General features: G+C 47.1%; 1 long non-coding RNA gene across 1 annotated transcript; it reads right to left on the reverse strand.

The window, feature by feature from the left end:
- Window positions 1-3,734: 3,734 nt before the first annotated feature.
- LOC132680095 (uncharacterized) lies at window positions 3,735-8,004 on the reverse strand. Its single transcript, XR_009610507.3, has 3 exons — window positions 7,864-8,004; window positions 6,756-6,897; window positions 3,735-3,933 (listed from the first exon to the last, which is right to left on the reverse strand). It is a non-coding gene; the product is annotated as an uncharacterized LOC132680095 (long non-coding RNA).
- Between the last annotated feature and the right edge of the window lie 2,627 nt (window positions 8,005-10,631).

The following is a 10,631-nucleotide window of genomic DNA, read 5'->3' on the forward strand; positions in this document are numbered from 1 at the left end:
GAGCTTGGGAAATACAATTGCGATTGATCTAGATAAGAACAAATCTCAAGCCCATCCTTCAGGCTTGGAGGGACCCTCTGGGGCACCATTCAGAGCTTTTTACTGACATAAATTAATAAACTGCCTTTGGCCATGGAAAAGATAAAAGAAAATATGCAAGCTTCCGTAGCTCGCTTGAGACTTACAACATGACCATTCATCTTCCTAACAAAGAACCACGGAGTGTTTGGGTAAAGAAAAGTTACACTGAAGGGATCCCTTGCAGGGTCCATGGAAAAGGTGATGTGACTTCACACCCACAGATAGCAGAGAGGGGTCTAGTTTTTCCTCCTTTGCACCCTTACAAATTGCACATAAATAAAAAGCAGTGCCCCAATGGATTCATTACACAATTTGAAGCCTTGCTCTCCACCCTCTCCCTGCTCCCCTGCACCCGCCGCCCCCCGCCCCCGGCAATTCTACCTTGCTATTTTTTTTCTGATACTGAAGTCTGTCCTATCCCATTAGACCCACCGTTTACCGCAGGCTCTTTCCATCAACTGCCCTCTGCTTTTATCCCAGGTTCCCTGGGATTCATTTCCAGCTTCCCCAACTTTCACTGAGGTGATTGGAGAACTGAATGTTCCTTGAGATTCCAGGCAGAAGGCTGGTGCTGCTATGGTAGCTGAGAGACAGAAAGGAGCCCTGTCCTTATCTACTCATGAGGGGGTCCTGGGAGACATATGCTGGCCTGAGCTCTCTCCTGGGGTCCTTGTCCTCTTCCTATGATCCCAGGGGTTTAATGGCAGGGGGAGGGAGGCACAGTTGGCTACCAGGCCCTGAGGATAAATCTAGGAATCTCAAGACTCGGAAGGAGTTTATCGATTTCATAGACTTTGTTTCATTCAACAAATATTTTTGAGGACATACCCTATGCCAGGCCCTTTTCTAGAAAGTGAAGATAAGGTCTCAGCCTTCTTAGAGCTTACATTCTAGTCTATCGGAGGCTGAAACTGTGCATAGTGAGCGACAGACATAAGCGTCTGATATTCTCCTCTAAAACAAACTGAACTGATGAACAACTTCCCAGTTTCTGAAGCTTTGCAGTGTTAACATGCTGGGTTGTTTCTAAACAAAGACTTCATAGAGTTCCTTGTGACACATTTTAAAAGATAAAATTCAAGTGTCATGTCATTCCCGGTTCTCCGTGCCTTTGCCGGTAAGATCCTTCAGGAAGAAATGTGGGGTGGGGAGAGGCTGTCTTGTGCTCCCCTTACCCTTCCAGGCATCGCTTATGCCCTGTGAGCTAGGGGTGGTGGCAGTCCTTTATCCTCTGGAGCAGGAGTGGGCAAATTCCCTTGTACCCATGACTGGTCTGGCTCTGGTTTCTAGAAGCTCAGAATTGAAAAATCATCACAAGCAAGGCTCTTCTTGTATCTTGGCTATAGGTTTAGAAATTATTTTTATGAGCCTTTCCTCCCATTTACATTACCGGTATCCCCTCAACAGATGGGATTGTCATGGTTGGCCCAATGTTCTTTTGTTGTGTCATTAAGTAAAATAAATGAATGGAAGTTCTCTTCTAGGTGACTAGGTAGAAATTCATCATTAGGATGGCGAGGGGAACCTTTCAGGCAATTCTAGGCCTTCCACACTCACCCCAATGCCTCGACAGTCACACAACTTCTAACACGATTCTAGGTGACAGGACAGTTCAAGGTCACGTGTTCTCAATTTTGGATGATGGTGGTCAATACAGATTCGATATGATTTGCCCGTGTTTACGATGAAGCATTTAATACATGTGTCACCTGAATGCCTTTGTCAGAAACAGTAACATGCTAGTTCCACTTTTACCCCTAACTTCTGTTTTATTCTCTAATAGAATACGGGCTACTTTCTGTGACACTTGGCAAACTATGACCTGTGAATAAAATTTTGCCTGAAGTCTGCTGTGTAAATAAAGTTTTATTGGAACATAGCCATGCCCATTTGCGTACATGTTGCTTCGTGCTACTTTCGTGATACCATGGCAAGGTTGAGTAGTTGTGACAGAGGTCACATGGCCTCCTAAGCCAAAAATACTTACTGTCTGGTCCTTGGTAGCCTGTTTGCTCTCCCCTATAGACTACAGGATCAACAAAAAGTAGAAGCAAAGGGATTTGCCCTCGGTAAATATTCTGATAACGGATCACTTCGGGGTTTATGTTTAAGCCTTTATTTCTTAGGAAACGTGACACAGGTAGACAATTCCAGAGAGTGTCATCTTTCCGATCTGTGATATGGTGACATGTGCCGTGAGGAACAGTTTATGGTGGAACGTAGGAAGACCTTGTCCGAGGGGCCACGTTGAAACTCTTCTTTGACTCAGAATATGACAGGCAGCCTCGCAGATAACGTCCCCCCAGTCCCCTCCTCCTTGCGATAATATCTTTGTATAAGACGCTTCCCTCCGGTGTGGGCTGGGCCTAATGACTCGCTTCCACTGGACAGAATATGGCAACAGTGACGAATGTCGCTTCTGAGACTAGGTTATAAAAAGACTGTGGTTTCTATGTCTTGTTCTCTCTTGCTCGCTTCGTTTGCTTACCTTCGGCAGAGCCAGCCTGGGAAGCGGTCCTGTGAGGATGATACCCGCGTGGTAGGAGACGGGGCCCCGACAATAACCATGTGAGTGAACTGGAAGCTGATTCTTGGCACCCGCCCTGGATGAGACCCCAGCTCTGTCCAACAGCTCGACTGCCTCCTCCTGAGAGGCTCTGAGCCAGAGGCACCCCGCTAAGGCACCCTGGATTCCTACCCGCAGAAACGGCGAGATAATTAATGTGTGTTGTTTTAAGCCACTACATTTTGGAGGTAATTTGTCATGCAACTGTGGGTAACTATTACCCAGGGAAAAAAGACCGGAGCTGAATTAGGGAACGATATAGCTTTTGGGCTTCTATAACTTACTCAATCTGCTTTGTTTAAGTTGAATGAAATTAGACACTGTTACACAGGTAAAGTAGTGACCTTTCCAAGTGCACTGTTATTTTTCCACGAGGTCACATATCCCCACCTGTTGGCAAACACTCGCGGAGGCTACATGTCCTGGCCCTCGCATAGGCTGGCACACTGCTCGGGGGCGGGCAGGACCCTCCGGTGGGTCTTCCCCTGTCTTTACTCGCAGACCTGGTCCGCGGGGGCCCCTGGTGGCTGCCTGGGTGGCGGGGGCATCAGGGGGCGCCGGGAGGCTGTGGCTGGAGCCGCGCGGGCAACGGAGGCAGGACCGCTGCCGCGGCTGCTTGGGCCTGGATGGAAGCCAATTTGGGCAGAGACAAATCGGTTCATTTTGTGTTCTTCACCTTTCTCTTCTCATGTACGTTTGTGGAATCTTGACGTGGGGATCCTTTCCGAATCTGGCATATGCTTAGAACGACACAGGCCTGGACCCACACAGACACACACGTGTTGTGCACACTCTTTGCACAACAAGGTGGAGGGCTAACAGAGCTGAAGAATTACTTCGAAGCTTGTCCGGCCCTAAACCAAGCCTCCACGTGCTGGACCTTGCGGCTGTTTTTTCAAAATGCGTATCTGGGTCCTGTCCTGACCTAATTGAATCAAAGTCTCCGGTAAGCCCAGGAGCCTGTATTTATATGGTGGCAATCTGGTCACGTCCGCCCCCAGCCCCCACGGGAGGCTGCCAGTGTTTGGTGAGTGGGGAACCTGTTTCAGTTTGCTAGGGCCGCCTTAACAAACAACCACAGATCAGGGGGATTAAACCACACAAATATATTGTCTCCCAGTTCTGGAGGCTGGAAGTCCAAGGTCGAGGCATCAGCGCGACGGTCCCTTCTGTGGTTGGGAGGGAGAGTCTGCTCCAGGCCCCTGTCCTCGGCCTGCGGAAAGCCCTCTTCTCCCTGCGTCTCTGTGTGTCATCTTCTGTTTACATGTGTGAATGTTCACATTTCCCTATTTGCAAAGACAACAGTTATATTGGATTGGCTTCCACTCTAATCACCTCATGTTAATTGGATTACTTCCGTAAAGACCCTGTCTCCAAATAAAGCCCTAGGCTGAGATACTGGGGCTTAGGGCTCCAATACATCTTTTTTTTGCGGGGGGAGGGGGAAACAATTGGGCCCCTATTAGCACCCCTTTACATAATAGAGGACTATGTCTATGTCATGAGTATTCCATAATATTGAGATGATCAGAGCTACTGTTTTTGGGTGCTTACTCTCTGTGCTAAGTGTTTTACATGCGCTTCTTAATTTAATTTAATTTAATTTTACTTTACTTATTTTTATTATTTTTTCAAATATAATGTATTGTCCAATTGGCTAACATACAGTGCGTAAAGTGTGCTCTTGGCTTTTGGGGTAGATTCCTGTGGTTCATCACTTTCATACAATGCCCAGTGCTCATCCCAACGAGCGCCCCCCTCAATGCCCATCACCCACTTTCCCCTCTCCCCCACCCCCACCATCCACCCTCAGTTTGTTCTCTGTATTTAAGAGTCTCTTACGGTTTGCCTCCTTCCCTCTCTGTTTGTAACTATTTTTCCCCTTCCCCTCCCCCATGGTCCTCTGTTAAGTTTCTCAAATTCCACATATGAGTGAAAACATATGATATCTGTCCTTCTCTGACTTATTTCACTCAGCATAATACCCTCCAGTTCCATCTACATTGCTGCGAATGGCATGATTTCATTCTTTCTCATTGTACATATAAACCACATCTTCTTTATCTATTCATCAGTTGATGGACATTTGGGCTCTTTCCATAATTTGGCCATTGTTGAAGCCGCTGCTATAAATATTGGGGTGCACGTGCCCCTATGTGTCAGCACTCCTGTATCCTTTGGGTAAATTCCCAGCAGTGCTATCACTGGGTCATAAGGTAGATCTATTTTTAATTTTTTGAGGAACCTCCACACTGTTTTCCAGAGCGGCTGCACCAGTTTGCACTCTTACCAACATGCACCATTTAATTTTAACCTTCACTGCCAACGTTGACGAAACTGCTATGTTTCCCAATTTGGAGATAATAGCTGAGGTTCACAGAAATTAGCTAACTTGCCCAAGGCCTCGCCACTAGCAGATGGCAGCGCAGGGATGATGCGGACGCCATGCTTTCTTTCTGCTCTATGTTCAGTTGTCCAAAGCTCTAACTGGTGCAGAAATCCTCTTGCCCTTAGCCAGTATTTGCTTTCCTATTTCCTTTTCCTATTTCCTAAATTCTTTGTTCTGCTTGGATGGCAGAGCGGCTGCGCTCCTCCTCATTGTCAGACGCTTGTAACTTTCTCGGCCCTTTCAAGCCTTCACTTTTCCAGGGTACACACCATGGGTCCTCTGACCACAGTGGTTCCATCTTCCCGGACCTCTCCATTTTGCTGATGAGCGCTTTACGGTGTTGTCCCCAGTGCAGTCTGGAGCTGGGCTTGGACACAGTCCTGCTCCAACTGTGCTGGCTTGTTATGCTCAGAGGAAACAAAAATCTCCCAGCTGCAGGTGCATGGTGTCCCATCAGTCCAGGGCACGCGTGGTTTCTGTCCTTTCTGTGTAAGTGCATCAGAATATAGGCTAAGCACACATTGTAAGCCAGAACTCCAGGCATGCGCCCACTGTGTAGACCACGGCAAAGTTATAAACTGACGCACATCAGGCCTAGTGTTCCAGACAGAGCGAAGGCCCTACTGTTGGGGTCGCTGCCCAGGTTTCCAGCTCACTGGGCTGTGCCAACATCAAACTCCCCGTGAGCAGGGTTCTCATGGCGAGCAAGCCAGCAGCGTGGCTTTGCCGATGGCGTGTTTGGTTTCTTCCCTCTCCCGGGTGACTGCAAATCTCCTGTGTATCTGAAACCAGGAAGGACTTTCCTCTTCTCCATCTTACTGTCTTACTTTAGCTAACGTAGTTGCCCTTTAGGTAACTTTCAAGAGATGGTTACTGTCCCAGACCTGTGGTTTTGTACTTGGCCTTCTGAACTATTGAAGAGATTGACATCATCACCCTGAGCGTGGCCTTGCAGGCTGCCTGGTCTTAGCACTTACTATGGGACAGGTGCCTGGCTGCTAAACCCTCCCTCTCTTCCTCACCAACAGTGATGGGCTCTGGTTCCAGGCATTGTTCTAGATCCCAGGGATCCTGGGTTGAACAAGACAGACAAGGTTCCTGCTCTCAGGGACATTCTAACCGTGGGTCAACTGGTGACAAAGAAGTAAACCAATTAAGTACATTCAGGTTGTGCAAACAGCAGTATTGGAAATAAACAGGACAATGAGGTGTGTGTGTGTGTGTGCGTGTGTGGGTGTGTGTGTACCTGTGTGTGCATGTGTGTGGGTGTATGTGCATAAGCCTCCTCCTTCTAGATTCCTCCAATGTTAAACTTTCCAGTTTCTAATTTATACGCCATTAGCCAAGTTACACTCTATTAACCCACCTTTATGTCAGCACCCAGTCACCTGTGTCACCTCCCTTCATTTGCCAGGTAAGGGTCGTGCAAAGTAAATTTTGAATTTATCCCAATTGTGGAATTAAAATGATTAAATAAGCACTCAACCACCAGACAATTACAAGTGGGTCTCGCCAGTGTTCTTGTCGAGTCCTGAATGACTGTGGGCACGGGGTGTGAAATGACGTGCTTGCTAGCACCTCCCTTACGTAAGCATCCACGGAGGCAAAGCAGCACCTGGAGAGTTTGTGGAGTCGAGGAAGGGGACCTCTTTCCTGTTGCTCTGCCCCCCATCTCCTCCACTTATCCAAATAAGAAGAGAGTGGCCATCCCTGGCTTACCGTCAGATGAAAACTTGGGACCAGGGGTGCCAGGCCTGGGACTCTATCCAGAAATGAAGACGGTGCATGTTTCTGGAGCCTCTCCATTCCTCATGCTTGGGGACCCCAAGCTGGCCCACTGAGTCAGGGGCTCCAACAGGCCCTTGCATAGGGAAAGAGGATCTGTGAGTGAGGCTTGGAGGCAGCCAGGAATGGGATCCTTATAAGAACAGGGGCACTTGGGTGGCTCAGTCGGTGAAGCATCTGACTCTTGGTTTCCGCTCAGGTCATGGTCTCTTGTTTCATGAGATCCAGCCCCAGCATTGGGCTCTGTGCCAACAGCACGGAACCTGTTTGGGATTCTCTCTCTCCCTCATTTTCTGCCCTCCCCCCCTCAAAATAAATACATAAACTTAAAATATATTTATATTATAGAACAAGCACTGTCGTTCCAAGGTGCAAGAGGCCCTCAGACCCCGGGGGGAGAGACGGCTCTTACCAGGTCCCTATTTTCCTGAGGCTCAGCAGGAAAGGACTGAATATCCCAACCCCTTTCATGGAGCCCTTACTGAGGTGGACAGCCTTGTAGGCTCCTTCCTTCCTTCCTTCCTTCCCTCCTTCCCCCCTCTCTCCCTCTCTCCCTCTCTGCCCACCTCCCTTCCTTCTTTCCTTCCTTTTTCCCTTCCTTCCTTCCACATTTCAGGTGAACAATCTCATTGGAGTGGAAGGCCCTGGCCTCTTTAAACAGGTACTAGCAGACTGAACTGCCTATCTCCTGAGCATCGAGGTGATGGTGGGGGTGCTGCTCTGAGCCCAGCCCCAGGTGCCTCTGAAATCTTGCCCTGGGTTGGAACAGTCCTCAAAGGAACCTCGCAGCCTGCTCTCATGTGGCCCCTGGATGGGGGATGAGGCTAACTTTTGGGCCATCACTGCTGCTTCCAGGCGTCTGTACACATGTCCCCACACACGTAGGGGTAGGGGCAGCTGGGCTCCCTCTCCTGCTGCCCATGACTGGAGCCCACTGTTTCCTTGGAGTTTGCTCTGTGAGCAGGCTGCCTCCTTCCTGCCTTTCCCACACTGGCTCCCTCTCTTCATTGCCATCACCGAAGTTGGGGCTCCCCTCATTAACCTTCCTTTAGCCCCTGTTCTTTCCTCCTGCCAGGCAAAGGTTTCTAGCTCTGCAGAGCTCATTTCCTGTGAACCTTCTGTCCATCTTCTGTCCAAGCCTCTGCCATCTACTCTGAGGCAGAGGTGCCAGGAGTCCTTCATTCCTGATGCTTTGGACTTTGGCCAAAGCAGGAAGCAGGAAGTGAGAAGCAGGGAACAGGAAGTGAGAAGCAGGAAACAGGAAGCAGTTGTTTTCTGCTGCTTCAGGTGTCCTTCCTCTGGGATCCAGGAAACTTCAGCCTGCCCAGGGCCAGTAAGATTAGGGAGGCAGAGAACCCTGCCCTTGGGGCTAACCTGCAGAGAATATTCAGGAAACTTGTTGACCTGCATGCTGATTTCAACTACTAGAGAAAAAACAGTATGAGATAAGAAAAAAATATATATTGAGATCTATTGTAGAAGTAATTCCAATCACGGTTATTTGAATGAACTACTGGTCATTCATGCCTATTTGTCATGGGGTAGATAGACCCTCGTGCACACTAAAAGAAGTCTACTGAACTTTGAGGCAAGTATTCTTCAATTATAAAGTCAAATCTGGCTCATACTTGCGCCCACCTTCCTGGTATGTTGCTTGGGTACCATGGTCTAAAAAACAGAGAGACACTGGCCTGTAATGAACGTGGAACAGGGACCCCACTGTGGACATTTTATCTAACAGGCTACTTGTGTTTCTTCCTTTCTGCAGTTGACACATCATGGAAAATCTACGCGCAAATAAAAGTTTCCCGTCAAATAGTATCTCAAATGACCTTTAACATCTGTCTCTAAACCATGCATTCTCAAAGGGGAATCCTCAAGAGAGCATAAAAGTCATACTGCTTTGTACATTGTTCATACAGGTTTTTATGTGTCAAGCACAGATATGCATCCAATACATAGATAGATAGTGTGTCTTTAACATTAAAATTTCATTGGGGGAAGGGATTTGAACAAAAATGTCTTAAACGGCTCGTGATGGGGGGTGGAGAATAAAGGTTGAGAAATGTGCCTAAATGGGTACTTTTAGCATTCTTCTATTTTACAGTATTACCTTCTAATTAGTTTTTCAATAGAAATGTGGATTTTCGTATCTTGCACTTGCTTAAAGTCAGACAGATCTATTGAAAGTCTGTTACTGCCAGAAGGCAACATTCATCCATCTCAGCCATTGCACAGTGGCCCCCAGGAGAGTCTTCTAGCTGGGAAATCTGCCATGCTATTATAAAATAATAAGGCTGCTTATTGTCCACAGCTCGTGGAAGCAGTCTCATTATTATTTTATGGTCAAATCTCTGGCGATAATAGTACTGATAATTATAACGCCGTATTTCATGAAAGCGAGACTCCATTGATTGTAAGATGTGCCATTAAAATTTGACACAATGCTAGGATGCTGCAGACTGTCAGTTTCACTGAAGAAATGTTAAAATGTGGGGAAGTGGGGAAGCACATTTTCGGGCCAATGGAGAACAGAAATGATAGCTGATAACCTCTGACTCTTTACCACGTGCCTGGTTTATCTCACTGAACACTCTCAACAGGGTGATGCCTGTTACATATGATGATACTTATTATTATCCCCATTTCTTAGATGAGGACAACTGAGATTCATATAGGTTAAGTAACTTGCCCAGGATTGCACAGCTCCAAAATGTTGGAAGAAAGAATCAACTCCAGGACCCTCATGCCTTAGCCTTCTGGTGGACGTTAGGCTACATCTTCCTTTACCCCTCTTCAACTCCCAGTGGCCCCAAAAAGCAGATGTACTTCAGTTCACTCAACATACAAGTTTCTAGAGGTGGCACAAAATAGAACGCTCGTATCTCACAAATTCACAAGGGGAATTTTAGTTTTCAAAGGCATGCTATGGAAAGAATGCTTTGGTGCTGTGACCTCCCCACTCCCTTCTGATCTGCTGGAATGAGAATTGACCTTGAAGACAGAAGGACCAGGGTTTGATCCTCACTTCTGCACATACCTGCAGTGATGACGTCGCTGAAAGTCCACCTTTCTGAGTTTCAGTGTCTAAGTATGAGTCTTGAAGCCTGTGCCTCATAAGTCCAAGCTCTCATAGCCACATGGCTTCATTAATAAACTCCTGAAGGATGAGAAGTTAAACGCACACTCCTAATAGGTTTATAGCTTTCTGCTTGGGGGTCGCTGTCAGCGAGAGGTGTTCTATTTTTATCTCTCTTTTGCCTTTGTTCTGATTGCTATTCTGTAAATGATCTCGGCCATCCAGAGTGTATTTAGCTCATTCGGCTGGGACACTTCCTTAATGGTATAGAGATAACCAATTGTAGAGTTTATATTGGAATAGACAATTCGCCTCCCTCAAGAATATTATAATCTTAACTTATTGTGTGAGGCTCCATCGCTTTTGGGTAAATACGAAAATGTGTTTTCTCTTTCTCTATTCCAGTGGGCAGTTTTTCAAATGGACTGTAACAGAAGCTTCTCTGTTTGCACTGGGAGTCATCTCAGGTTTACATTCAGAAAACCTAATAAAAATGTGAGCAGGAAACAACCGAGCTAAAGCAGGAATGAAAAGAAATTGTTTGATGAGGATTTTGCAGAATAATGGCCCAGGGCTGTCCTCGCAGTAGGACTTGGTGGTTTCTTGGGAAAGGGGGCAGGTGTGTGTGCTCACCCCAGGTAATCATTCCCAAAGCTTCCGATGCCCCTTAGTCCCTTGTGCAAAACTACACACATTAGTCAGAGGATCCTTCCACACTGGCCTTGCTTAGA

The sequence above is a fragment of the Panthera onca genome, chromosome A1 (genome assembly GCF_046562875.1).
Source record: "Panthera onca isolate mPanOnc1 chromosome A1, mPanOnc1 haplotype 2, whole genome shotgun sequence".
NCBI classification, from domain to species: domain Eukaryota; kingdom Metazoa; phylum Chordata; class Mammalia; order Carnivora; family Felidae; genus Panthera; species Panthera onca.